This window comes from Emys orbicularis, chromosome 2, assembly GCF_028017835.1.
Source record: "Emys orbicularis isolate rEmyOrb1 chromosome 2, rEmyOrb1.hap1, whole genome shotgun sequence".
Classification (NCBI taxonomy): domain Eukaryota; kingdom Metazoa; phylum Chordata; order Testudines; family Emydidae; genus Emys; species Emys orbicularis.
This window is the reverse complement of record NC_088684.1, coordinates 185,771,122-185,786,044: the sequence shown is the minus strand read 5'-3', so window position 1 is coordinate 185,786,044 and position 14,923 is coordinate 185,771,122. Positions and strand designations below refer to the sequence as shown.

General features: G+C 39.3%; 1 protein-coding gene across 2 annotated transcripts in view; it reads left to right on the top strand.

Annotated features, from left to right (window-relative positions):
• The window catches only part of FHOD3 (formin homology 2 domain containing 3), a 652,884-nt gene that overhangs the window by 483,776 nt on the left and 154,185 nt on the right, over nt 1-14,923 (top strand). The window lies entirely within an intron of this gene.

Genomic DNA, 14,923 nt, shown 5'->3' with positions numbered 1-14,923 from the left:
AGACAAGAAACATTCCTTTATTCTCATTATTGTGCCTTTCTATTGTATTCATTGCACATTATTGACTCTGATCATGGCAAACTGTTCAGTTATTTCATTCCCCCCCGCCTTTCTTTCTTCTGAATTTCTCGTAATGGACAAAAAAGCAAAATGCTACTAGAGGTTTAAAGGAAGAAAGATGTGATCATTTGGTTCTTCTATATTCACCTGCCTTTAAGATGCATATGTTCCCTATGAGTACCTGCCTGTCAGTACTATATTTCATTGATCTTCAGAGAAACAAACCTTCAAAGCAATCTGTAAAATAAACAAATACATTCCTGAGTTTGTATTACCATTTGTCCCATAGGAATGGACGTAAACAGCATGAGATAGAACATTCATAAAGTGAGATCTTAACAACATTTATTGATAGAATTTTCATCTACTGTAATATATGGACAGAATTTCCATCTGATATATCCATGTAGTAGAAAATTCAAATTCTACAGGGAGGTCCTGGTGAAATCATAAACATCATGACTTATTACACTTGTGCAAAGTTATTTTTTGTGTGATTGGAATGAATTCATGTGAGGCATTTTCTTTTTACAATCAGTGTTCCAAAATTTATATTCATATTTTCTTTCAAGGCTGAGCTGTTGTTTTGAATAGATGTGATGTTATATTTAAGAATTAACAAATGAGATGCAATAAGACCAACTGGGGAGGAATCAGTGGCCCAGAAACAAGGCTAGCCATTCAATCTAGCTGGTTATTACTGCTTGAGAAGTGCTCTGGACTGAGGTATTTATTGACATTATAAGACAAAAATGAAAACCGATAGGTGTTTGAATTTTCTTTATTGCCAGTGCCATTCCAGTTCATCTGGACAGAGTTTTGTTAGAGAAAAGTGGGAGCTGCTGGTTGTCAGCACCTCTGAAAATCAGGCACAAAGTGTCTTGAGCTGGGAAACCAGAAACTGAATCACATTAAACAAATGAAGACTTAATGTTTGTGAAGTTCTTTGAGCATTTCTGATGGAAGATACTATATACAATCCTGGAGCCTCAAAATTCTGCCAGTCATGTAGGAAACGTTCTACCTTGCAAACTAAATTTCACTGAATAACAATGTATTCCTATTAAAAAGACCCTTCCTTCAGAATACGTGAAATTTTAAGGCTCCAGGACTATTAAGTAGTAGTGGTATGTCATATACTGCATAGTGGCTTCTCAGTATATTGAGAGCAAGTCCACACTACCGTGATACATCGGCGCAGCTGCACCGCTGTGGCACGTCTGGTGAAGATATGCTATGCTGACAGAAGAGCGCTTTCACGTCGGCATAATTATTCCACCTCCATGAGAGATGGCAGACATAGCATGGTGTAAACACCACTTTAAGTCGATGTACGTTGCACAAGGGAGATGTTGTTTTCATACCCCTGAGCAATGTAAGTTATATCGACATAAGCAGTAGTTTAGACCAGCTCTCTATGTCCAATGCATTTGTCATCATTCCATGTTTTCATTTGACGTCTCATTCATGCTTGTTTTTGGCTGGGTCTGTAGTGAATTCGAGCCTGAGGGCCTCGTGGTCTTACAGGCTGATGACAAGGATGACAGTGCATTTGAAGCTGAACTTCAAACATCTTCAATGTGAGTGTTGCTGCAGCTGCTCTGCATGGAACACCTCTTGCATGGTTCTGGGCTTTTTCATTACCTCTTGGTGTCTAGAACACATGCAGTGGGTGTGATTGACTCCTTAGGGTGATGCATTTGGGTTGAAGAAATGCATTTTATTTCAATGCTTTGATCCTGGATTGATTATTCTGTTGTAATCAAAGACATGCAAGCACGCTGAGTTATCCTTCCTGAGTTACACTACACTTGGTCAGTTTTACGATTTTTTTGTCATTTGCATTCGCCCTGTTGTTTTCTTTGTTTCATAGCTGGGAACTGGAGAATGCATAACAGCCAGATGGAAAAAACAGTCTATCCCAAATCACACCATCCTAATCCCCAACACACAACCCTCCAACACGCTCTATGTTTAAATCTGTGTTCATCTTCTTTTGGACCTGATATTATGCTAGTCACTTTCTTTGTCATCTATATTTTAACCATTTTCAGACAGATCTTGGCCCCAGCTCTGGATGTAATGGCAGTGGGCAGGAGCAAAGTACTACACTTCATTCTCCCACTCAGTTCTTGCCATACCAGAGATTGGGCCTGTTGTTTCTTCACTCCTGGAAAATCCCTGAAAGCTGATTCTTTGAAATTCCAGCCATTTAGCCTCTTGAGAGGATATCCTGCTTTGCTGACTATTCATTCGTATGGTTATGTTTCTTTCTGGACATGCAGAGAAGTACATAATTGAAGTATATAATTGAGTATCATATTTGATAAAGGGTTTTTTAAAAGCTAACTTTGATATAGTGTATAAGTCTTAGAATGTCTTGAAGTACTTAGAAGCATAGCTAACCACTCTGATTCATTATTTGCATTGGCTGCATTCTGTTTCCTAAGCTATAAGCATTAAAGCATCAAAATAACGTCTAGGCACCACAAATCTGTTAGTCTCAGACTTAATTATTTTTTAAAAACTCGTGAAAGCAACATAACAGCATTACGGCGAGAGTAAAGGCATATGGTTTATCAGTTTGATCAAGGCAGAATATTTGCCTATTGAGTCCAGAAGTTCGTGTATTAATGAAAATGTGTCTGACCCTCAGAACTCTGGACCATGTTTTTGCCACACCTGGCTACTACTTAGGGGTACCATTTTCCCATTCCATTTCAGGATCTCTATGCAGAGAAAACATTTTGGACTATTGTTTCAAAATAGTCATTTTGTGGGCTAGTCATTGTGCCTGAGAAGTAGGAATATTATTTTCTAAAGGGCCTCAAAACTAAACAACACAAAATTATGCTCAGAAATATGATAGAGAGGTCTCTTTTTTCTATTTTTTATAGAAATATGGTTCCTATGGAATCTTAGTAAGTTTTTTATTCATGTTGTATCTGAGTTTAGTCACAGAGTTGGTGAAAACATGGGGAAAAAATTGCAAAAATGTCTTCAAAATATTTTTGTTGTTTTTCCTCAAAATATTGCGATTTCAATACATGTTGTTCCAATTCTGAAAAATTTCAGCAAGCGGCAAGCTCTCATCCATTCCCCATGGGGGCATGTTTGTTGTGGGTCCACAGCCCCACCTCCACTGCCCATACGAACAAGTATTGGAGCCTCGTCTTAACTAAAGGCATGTTACATCTACAAAGGTATATCAAAAGCCAGCTGAGTGCTCTACCCATAGTGAAATTGTCAGCGCCTGACCTCTGCAGGCATAACATTTCCAGCCGCCACAGCCTGGTGATACCTTTGTTTCCCACCCGTGTAATTCGGCCTATAGAAATTACAGGAGGAAAAGGCCCAATTGTTCACCTGGGATCAGATCTAGTGCCCATTTAAATCAATGGAAAGACTCCCTTTCAGTGGGCATTGCATCCAGCCCCTAGTATATCCCCGAGCAAATGCAGGATTGTTATTTACAGTGTATTTTGCAGGGCTCTATCTATTTTAGTTATAAAATATCCCCAGCTATGAGGCTTCAGCCACTTTCCTTGGAGACGCTTAGAAATTCGCTTCACCATTAGGAAAACTTTACTGGTATTCAGCCTAATTTTCTTTTCCTTACATTTACTTCCTTGCTTCTGCTGGTAGTTACATGGTATATATGTCACTTGATTCTGATGTTGGCTTTACACTGGAATAACTTCATTGACTTCAGTGGAGCCACTCCTGATTACACTCTTGGGAGATCAGAATCAGTCCCACATAGTATATTGTGTTTCTTTTTAGACTATATTCTTCTTGGTTATTTATGGACTCCATTCCCCAGATCGCTGCAGGCTCTAGGTTCCTCAGAGTACTCCTTTGCAGAGTGTTACTCTTCCCTTTCTTTCTACCCCATTCAGCTGGTTTGGCACATATTTTGCTTTTGTTTACCACATCAAACAGGTTGTTCAGAGTCATCTGCTTTGTGTCAACAGGTAAGATTTACTGCAATGGCAAGGAAATAAGTCTTCCAAAAAGAGAAATTTATGGTGGCAGTAAAGCAGAAAAGACAATAGTATCCAAATTCTGTTTTCATTTGCAGTGCTGTAAATCGAGCAAAGCTGCCTGAAGCCAGTTCAGTTACTCTGATTTACACCAGTGTAATTGAGAGCAGACTTTGGTTTTAAGATGGGAAAAGGTCAGACTATATATCTTTAAGGGCAAGCAAGTGGAGAACTTGTAGGTCTTTTTCATCATGTTGGCAACCATCTTCCAAAGTAAATGCACCACTGTTTTATATGTGGTTCAAAACAAATAAGGGACAAAATCTGTTCTGTTAGTATGGTTTAACTGAGAGCAAAAGCCATCTTTTATATACCCATTACAAATACTTAACTAAAATTATACTAAGTGTGTGTGTGTGGGGGGGGGACTTTTACAGACAGGCATTTTGCTGCAGGCATATTTCTGTTATCTAGATTCTTGACATTTACTTTAGGCCTTACACTCACAAGTTTGCCTTGCACTAGACCCCTTTCTGTTTCCATTATGCGGTGAGCTCAATAAAGTTTGGAAACACTTTAATCCTATTAAAATATGACCTTTAGAATGATTCAAGGATGGAACCTTCTCAACTTTTTCTTTCCTGCTCAGAATTTACTAGTCTAAATCTATGGGCCTATCATAGCATTTTATTTTTAAAATAATAGACTTCTTACCAAAGCGTTTCTATATTTTATGTGTGACGCTAGCTTTTTTTCCAGCCATGCCAATGGGGAGTCAAAGAAGACAATAAAGAGTAGCAAGATCTTGCATGATAGTTGAGTTTTCATTTTACACCCTTAAAGAATCTTGTGTGCAGTAGTCACATGAGCCTTAATAGACAAGTCAAGTGACTGTGTTTCACTTTTGGTTCTCATACTGACAGAGATGAAGGCATATAGTTTGATGTGCAGCTGCGTGGTAGTGGAATTCCTCGGTATGGTTCTCACATAATGTGCTCTTCATGGGCCCATCCACGCACAGCAATACATCAGGAACTGCCGCTCCTCACTGTCTTTCAAATGAGCGCAATGATGAGCCTATTCCAAAAAATCTGATCTGACCAAGTGTTTCCCATTGATTGTTATTATACAAAGAAAATCTTCTACCCCAGAAGTACTTCAACTGAATTCTGTCAACAAGACTTAGTGAGCTTTCTCTGGGAAGTCGAAAGTAGATTTACACTAATGGATCTTATCAGCATTTAAGCAAAAAATATATCTATGTTTTATGGGGGATTTAAATATAAAGTGTTTTCAAATAATCTACTGAGACTTAGAACGTTGTGAATACACTTTTACCCCGATATAACGCGACCCGATATAACACAAATTCGGATATAACGCGGTAAAGCAGTGCTCCGGGGAGGCGGGGCTGCGCACTCCAGCGGATCAAAGCAAGTTCGATATAACGCAGTTTCACCTATAACGTGGTAAGATTTTTTGGCTCCCGAGGACAGCGTTATATCGAGGTAGAGGTGTAGTTAAGTTTAGGTGATCATGCCATCTTATTAGACTCCCTTTTTATTTTTTAGTTTATAATATGTTTCCTTGACTGTTGTTTGTTCTGTCATTTTTTTAATTGCCAAAATAATAACATGAGCATTAGTCACTCTACATGCTCAACTGGAGCTTGTACTGCAAGAAAATAACTGGGCTTGCATTAGGATGTTCTGGTGGTACCACAGGACCCTAGCAAGCAAGCAATAAGTAGTAATTCTGGGAGGCCTATCAGGCCTAAATAAGCAGGCTCATATGGTGACAGAGGCTGTTATGACTTTACACTCTACCAGTATTAGACCAAGTGTATAGGGAAGGATGACCAGTTCAGGGGTAAGTTTCCCCTAAAACTTCCCAATCTTATTTTGTGTTTTGAAGAAGCTTTTCCTCCAGGAGGATTCTGTAGAGGAGGAAAGAAGCAGTGGCTAGAGACGAAAGAGGACATGATATACTTGTGACGAGTATTCAAGTCTGCTGGCACCCCCTGGAGGAGGACCTCACAGTCAAGATGCACTTTGCTCTTCTAGTGCTACTAGGGAAAAGCCCTTCGGAGCTAGACAATAGTGTAGGAATTTTGAAGTTAAATCTGCACCAGGTTTTCAGTGTCTCATTTGGAAGAGCCTCCGTGAGCTGAGAGTAACTTGGGGGTATCCTAGCTGCACCTGACATAATCCATTATCAGTGGAATTATGCTGAGCCTTAGAAAGGGGCGGGACTTCCTTCAAGCCTTTTGGAAAAGATGGGGGGTTACCGTCTTGAAACAGGACAGAGAGCTGTGTAAACATTAGAACTGTCTGTTTTTATGTGTTTTAATATTGGAAGACCTACGTGAAGGGATTATAGCTGAACACTTTTTGGTTTCACCAGAAAACTATATGTAAATATGAGATCCTGAAGAGGGTTTTCTCTGCTTAACTTTGGACTGTCTCCAGCTGCACAGCCCATAGCTTTGGCTATAGTGGCCCATAAATTTTTGTGGTGAGCCAGGCCTCCAGGGGAAAGTATGTCCAAAGTACATCTGACTTTTTACAATTTTTGTTATGATTTCCATGGCTTCTGACATTCTGACTATAATCAATCCTTGATTTTCCCCCCTCCACCCACAGAATTTACTGTGTCAAAATTGTAGCTCTAGTCACAGGGTTTTGCACTCTGTTGACTTTCCATTGTGATAGCTGATATTTCTTGGTGCTATGAAAACATGAATCCAAAGTACTATGGCACAATTGAAAGGCAGATAGGTTTGGTTTTTTTTAATTAAATGATGATGAACATATGTCAGATCCCTTAGGTTTGGCTGACCCTGCTATTTAAAAAAAGAGAAAAGGGTAATTGGGGTTGCATATAGCACTTGACTCTGCTGGCCTATCTGGAGCTACTGTAATGAAAATAATTAATAGCAATAATAACAACAATATATGAGTAGGGAGACCCAAGATTAAGGATTTAAGGGGACCTATCTAATGGTAGGACATCATTGTGAAATAGAGAGGGTTGTAAAAAAGTAACGTTTATCATTTAGTGGAAAGACATTGAGTTGTACTTTCTCTTGCCTGAGATTTGCCCCATTTTTGTATCTGAGACAGTAATCCAAGGCAATAAACATCTCCTACAGAAGCAATAAACACAGAGGCATAGGCTGCAGTATTCATATACTGAAGGACCCATTCATAGACACTCTAGGATAGGCCACTTAGCATTATGGTTCTTCTTGAAGTAAAATGACATAAGATTGTATATGGAGGTGGAGGGGATGTTCTTTTCATTTATTTCATTAGCCACTGGTATGGACAAAAAAAGGTGAAGAAATGAAGATGTAAGAATAGTGGTCCTCAGAAAAGAGTGGTGCACGGAATGGCAACTGTTCATAATATCAAGCCCTTGTTAGTCTCTGACAACAGTACCTTTAGCAATAAAAATAGTTCTGTTAGGGCCCTGCTATTTCATCTTGGGGACAGATTCCCTTTGTTATGTCCCTCATGCATTCAGCAGGTGGTAACAGTAGCAGATGGAATGAAGAATGAAGTAGTGCAGATTTGAAGGGACAGCTAATGAAAGGAAGCTAAAAGGAAAAAAAAAAGATTTGTTTAGTCAGACGATTTTAAAGAGAGTCTTAGAGTGGTCTGGAGGAAGCTAAGGAAATACAATGGATGAGGGGAGATAAGAAACTGATCAAGAACAGTTTTCCCTCCCAACCTAAACCATGTGTATTAGAATCTATTAATTTATATGGCTCTTGCCCTGTTAAAATTTGGATGTTCAAAGCTCTGCCACTGACGTTGAGCAACTTGCACAGACCCTCTGTAAATCAATGTCATCATCATCATCACTCCCATAACCGCATTGGGGCACCACCATTGATGAGTAATCAACCAATTGTCTTCACCCCTGACGATTGTGTGTCAGTGCTTGAGGCTCCGCGAAGTCCATTCCTGTACACTCTTTTATACATCAACATACCCTTTCATAAAATGTGTGTAACAATGTGAATTGCTTTGGGTTCATTGAACAAAAGTATGATATATAAGTATTATATAGGTGTAAAGTGGTATTTATCATATTGTATAGAAAAGAAAATAACAGGAAGTTAAAAAGCAGAGCGCTGTCACATATGAATAGAGAAAGGAAACATATTTCCCCTTTCAACATTCATTACCCTCCTTCTCATTTTCCAAACTTTAATATAAGTCATGGTAAAAGGCCATATCACAGAAATGGCAGGATTTTTGACCTATTAATTAGACATATTAATTTTCCATTTGATCGCTAATACAAGTAAAATCCTTTCTACACAGTGGGCCAAATTCTTGCTAATGTATGCCTTAGGCAACCCGTATCAGTAAGATTGCATATGGTGTAAATCAGCAGACTACTAATTTTATCCAGTAAAACCATTTTATTGAAAATACTTGATGGACATGTGGCTTACTTTGTTAGCTTTTGTTTTCTAAGGGGGGAAAAAACCCAACAGTGTAAATAACCTTTTCCTCCAGTCATAATTTGATTAATTTGAAATGTTGGCAACTCTCCTTTTTGCTGTTTAGCCTTACATATAAGACTAATTAAACCTCTTTTGTCTGTGAAAGGAAAGACTGTACTGGAATGCTCTTAAAAGGAAGAAAAGGGAAGCCTTTTATGATCAGAGGTGCTTCAGAGCATTTGTTTGTTTTATAAGGGCTGAGGCAGTTAACTATGAACTACACTGTTTAACCTAGGAAAGTGGAATTTGAGCCATAAATTTATGACAGCAGCAAGCAATCCTGGAAGGAAGTAAAATTGATACCCACTATGACTTGTAAAATCCACTCCTTGATGGAACATTTTTCATTTTCTATTTATTCACCTGTAAGGAGTTCAGGAAAGCTGCTTTCCAAGTGCTCTGCGAGAGGGAAAACAGATTTGATATTTGAATGGAAAAAAATCTGAAAAGCAAAGTGCCTTGAAATCAACCCTAATGTTTCATTTAAAAAATAACTTTTGGAGGGATAGTGTCCACAGTCATATTATCTCACATCAGTGAGCTTGGCCAGTGATGTGCAGTGGATACTTAAATAGGTAATTTGAAGAAACTAAAATGAAAAGAGCTTGTATGCTGATGCCTTAATTTTTAAACCTCGGCTTTTCCTCATCAGCAGTAAACAGTACACACAGGCATTTGCCTGCCTGATGGTTTCGGAGAAGTGGGAGTACAATGTCCCGTAACTTAACTAGGATTGCCCAACCTTATCATTCTGTGGACCACTTCATAAGAGAGAGATTCTCTCATGACCCACCTTCCCTCCCTACATTTCAGTGCCCCACTACTTGGCTCTCAAAATACTTAATTCTGCAGATTATCTAGGAAGGACTCATAGGCCACTGGTCCCTAGACCCACTTTGCAAAAATCACTGCCTTAGGGCCTGTTCCGCTGCCTATTAAAGTGAGAGGGAAAGCAGGTTGATTTTAAACTGTTAACTGTAATGGCAGTTGAATCAGGCCCTAAAAGAACAGGAATCAAATATTGAACAGAGGTCTTTGATACACTAATACCTCATTCAGTAAAACTTGCATAAATGCTCGTGCAAACCAAATGATTTTTGGTGAAAAAAACTCAAAATAAACATTATTACAAAAACATCCTTTGCTAGTTCCTCTCTGTTGTGGACCAGATTCTGCTACTCAACCACAATGAGCAATCCCTTACCTTACTCCATAAAAAGTCCCATTGATACGAAGGACAGCAGAATCTGGTCTTATATTGAAAATTCTTTCTCTGTTAGCGTATCAGAGGGGTAGCCGCGTTAGTCTGGATCTGTAAAAAGCAACAGAGGGTCCTGTGGCACCTTTAAGACTAATAGATGTATTGGAGCATAAGCTGCGTCTGACGAAGTGGGCATTCACCCACGAAAGCTTATGCTTCAATACATCTGTTAGTCTTAAAGGTGCCACAGGACCCTCTGTTGCTTTTCTCTGTTAGAAATATCCTCCCAGTTACTTCCTTCAAATTCCCTAATAGCCATTTCTTTCTGTTGGAAAATAATTAAGAATTTGAGAATTGCCTGTGTTTCGAGCTGCATGTTGGAACATTGAGAGGCTGAGGCACTAAAAATAATGCTTGTTGAAATACTAAACTCTGTACTGTAGGGAGCAATCTTGTTCTGACTGGGGGATGGACTAGATAATATATAGAGGTTTTCTTCATCTCTGGGTTCTCATATTCTGTGATATTAGCATACCATAGTGTCATGCTTTCAACTCTTGCAGAAGGATCAGAGTCACAAACTTTAGAATTTTCAAACACCTTGTTTTTGAAAGCCTTAATCCAGATCTATTGTCTTCTGGTTGTACTGCTATTCCTTATCATCCTGGTTATTTAATAGTTGCGGCATCCTTTTCTTTACAACTTGGATTTAAGCAAAAAAGGATCATGTAAAGAAAACATTGAGATTCTTCTGTGTCTGTGTGTGTGAGTTATTTTCTTTAGTTAGCACCTTATTGATTTTGCTTTTCCCTTTCAAATAAACTTGTAGGTTGGCCTTTCAGTTGTTAGTTTTTTTCTTCAGTCTCTGTTTTTAAAGCTTATGTTTCATTAACTTGAGGAAGCTATTTAATGTCAGTAGCAGGAACAATCTGATAGATTCAAGTTTGATTTTATTTTTAAATTAAAAGAAAGGAGAAAGGATTATCCATTACTTTTAAAGCTTTGGTTACGTTGCTTTTCGATTCCCCTGGTATATTTTGTATCCATAAACTGCACTTTATAATCTTGCTAAACCTACATGTACTTTAGAGGGGCTATAAATATTTCCCTGTCTAACTTTGGGTTCTTGCCATGGAAATAACCAAACAACAGCTTCGCCCTATTAGATATCTGTTAGTTCTCTTGGCCGATGATACTCTTTTAAAAGTATTTGCCCCCTTTGGTGGATAACAGAAAGCCATTTTAAAGCTGAAATTTAATGTATTCATTGTTCCAGAATTTGTTTTTACAGTTTTAAAGCACTAATTGCAAAATTCTGATTTGTGATTGATATCATGGAACCTAAGTAAGCCAGTGGTGGCCTTAATGTTGGTCAAACATGCCAGTCCATACAGTGCTAGCTGTAAGTTCTGTAGAGATAAATATTTGCTTTGTGCTAAACTTGATAAAGTAACTAGGCCACTGCTGAAAACCTTGGCAGGTTTTGGAGCTTAATTTCATTGAATAGTTTCCACTGAATCATTTTTCTTAATCTAATTATACTATTGCATTGGCACAAAATCTACATATATATGTACAGACAGAGGGGAAAAGAAAGAAAGTATTGCCAAGTTACCCCTTCTCCTATTCACAGAAAAATAAACATATACTTAATAAGAAAGGCCCCATTAGAGTTGCCAGGTATATTAAGAAATCTGTTGGCTCTTCCCATTTGATCTGAATCCTCTGTCTGTTTGCCTCCACCATAGTTTATTATATAAATGGCATTCCCTGTCTTTATTTAGCTATTTTCCAGTTTCAACTAATATTTTGGAGCACATTTTCCATTTTTACAGCATTGCTTAAACAAAGAATCTGCAGAAGATGTTATATTTCAACTATTACATTAGCTATGTATATGTAGAAGATCTATTTTCTATCCATATTGAAAGTCAGCTGGCACTGGAACTATTTGCTGAATTTAGAAATGAAAAATACTTTTGATTCAGCAGGTATTTTAAGAATAAGATTGTCAGTCATCCCAGGCATGAATCAGACCCACTTTCATAACAACTGTACTCTAGAGGTCAAATTCTGAAGCTACATGTTCAGTTGCTGATTAAGAGTTTTTCCCAGTTATGGACGCTGGATCTGTATCTTTCCTTAATATGTTATTTCAGCTATTTCCACTGTGCAAATTCCACAGTAGCTGGCATGGTCCAGTTTGGCTCCACAGCCACAGAAGCCAATGCATATTTCCCTCCACCCTCTTCCCCCACTGCCCCCAGCATCTTCATAACAGACATGAGGACAACCAACCCCTTGCTCTGATTCTTCCCAGCCCAACTACCATATGTGTCCCATCCTGCTAAGGCTGATATCAGCAGAGTCACTGAGCCTTTCTAACATTCAGATGAGGGCCAGATTCCTTCTGAGCTGCTGGCATTGGGAGAGAGTACATGAGAAGGGTCACCATGGCCTGAGAAGAAGTCCAGCTGGCTGGCATCTCTAAAATGAAGCCATCATCTAAGAAGCATAGTTTGGACCCATCAGTCCGTTGCACCATCATTGGATAGCTGGGGAGAAGGGAGGAGAGAGGGAGAGAGCTACTCACTCAAGCTATCAACTTTCCACCCTCCAATCCACCCACTGCCACAAAAAAATTCCCTCCCTCCTCCCCCCAAAATTAGGAACCCTGATCTCATCTTGTCGTGTATATTGGAGCCTTACAGATCTTATTGCATCTCTAGGATGGGGGAGGTAGGAGGAGAGACACAAATTGGATTAACGTAAGGCAGCTTTAAGAGTGGGGGAGTGGGAGAACTCATTTACATGACTTCCTGTGTCTCAGCCCAAGGCACTCAGCACCTCGTGCTTGTGGAGCAGCTTCAGTTCACTTCTGCCCTCCTCCCCCGAACCCCACCACCACCACTTTCACACTGAGCCTGCTATCCCCAGGATCAATTGGGCTGTTATGTAGATACTTTACTAGCCTCTCTGGGACTAACTGATCCATGTAGAGGACATGGAGACCATGTGCCTATGCTCACTCTTAAGTGTCCACTCAGCAGTGAGTTTAATTTCCTTGTTTATTGTCCTCATTTTGGTTATACATAATCAAAAGTGCTTGTTCTAGAAAAATAGGCTGATTTCCTACAAAATGTGCAACTTTGAAAAGATTAACTGCATACGTGTTAATGGCCAATTGTAAACCATAAAACCAAGAGTGCCATAGGAATGCTCCATGTGTAGATCATTTGAAACATGTGATACTTTGAAACAATACACAAATGTCTGAGTTGCTGGTTATTTGGTGGCCAGAGGCTATGCTGCAAATAGGTCCATAGGTTCACAACCTGATTTGGGGCAGGCAGTGGTAAGATGGGCTCCCAACCAGTTATCTGATTTTGAATATCCTGCCCTGAAATCATGGAAGCAGTAACACATAAGAAGACATACTGGGTTTTTTTAATCCCAAAAGTGCGGTCAGTGCTTGTAAAAGATGCCAGATGACTAGCACTGGAAATTGAAGTATTCTGTGTGTACACACGAGAGGAAGAGCAAGAGCAGAGGAAACCTAAGAACTTCATATGACCCCACTAGTATTCCTGAACTCTGGCTTGAAGGGCCCACCACTAAGGGGGAGTGGATGTGTAAATCTCACTCAGGCCCATCCTGGCCTTGGCCTCGCTCCTGAGACTGCCAATAAGGGTGCTGATTGTACTGGTGGTTTTGGAGATGTGACTGCCTGTCCACTAGGAACTGGGCTAAGGTCATGAACTCATAGACATCCATATAGCTGTCATGTGATGATGATTTTTAGTTTTTTTTAACCTGGGATCTATTATAGCAAGTGACATAGAAGTGAAAGTTGCTCCCTATCCTATTACTGTGATTCTTGAAACAATCTAATCCTCCAGATGTGCGGCTATTACGTACAACTTTCCTGCACATCGTATATGTGTTGTGAGATGTGAGACCAAAGGCCAAGTTCATATAACCATATGAGAAGCATAGATGTCTTGTATGACTACACTTTGATGTGTGTCCCTGCTTCAAACACATGTTTAAATTAGGGCTGTCAAGCGATTAAAAAATTAATTGTGATTAATTGTGCGATTAAAATAATTAATCATAATTACTCGTGTGATTAATCGTACTGTTAAACAATAATAGAATACCATTTATTTAAATATTTTGGATGTTTTCCACATTTTCAAATAGATTGATTTCAATTTCAACACAGAATACAAAGTGTACAGTGCTCACTTTATATTTATTTTTATTACAAATATTTGCACTGTAAAAAAAAAAGAAATAGTATTTGTCCATTCACTTAATACAAGTACTGTAGTTCAATCTCTTTATCATGAAAGTTGAACTTACAAATGTTGAATTATGCACAAAAATATCTGCATTCAAATATAAAACAATGTCAAACTGTAGAGCCTACAAGTCCACTCAGTCCTACTTCTTGTTCAGCCAATCGCTCAGACAAACAAGTTTGTTTACATGTGCAGAATACGATGCTGCCCGCTTCTTGTTTACAGTGTCACCTGAAAGTGAGAACAGACATTCTCATGGCACTCTTGTACTCGGTGTTGCAAGATATTTATGTGCCAGATACACTAAAGATTCATATGAATTCTTTGAAGGGGTCAACAAACATGTGGACAAGGGGGATCCAGTGGACATAGTGTACTTAGGGCTAGTCTACACTTACGCGGTAGTTCGACGGCTGCGGATCGAAGTTCCGAGTTCGATTTATCGCGTCTGGTGTGGACGCGATAAATCGAACCAGGAAGTGATCCCCGTCGACTGCGGTACTCCAGCTCGGCGAGAGGAGTACCGCGAAGTCGACGGGGGAGCCTGCCTGCCGCGTGTGGACCGCGGTAAATTCGAAGTAAGGTATGTCGAATTCAGCTACGTTATTCACGTAGCTGAATTTGCGTACCTTACTTCGACTTGGGGGGTAAGTGTAGACCAGGCCTTAGATTTCCAGAAAGCCTTTGACAAGGTCCCTCACCAAAGGCTCTTATGTAAATTAAGCTGCCATGGGATAAAAGGGAAGGTCCTTTCATGAATTGAGAACTGGTTAAAAGACAGGGAACAAAGGGTAGGAATTAATGGTAAATTCTCAGAATGAAGTGGGGTAACTAGTGGTGTTCCTCAAGGGTCAGTCCT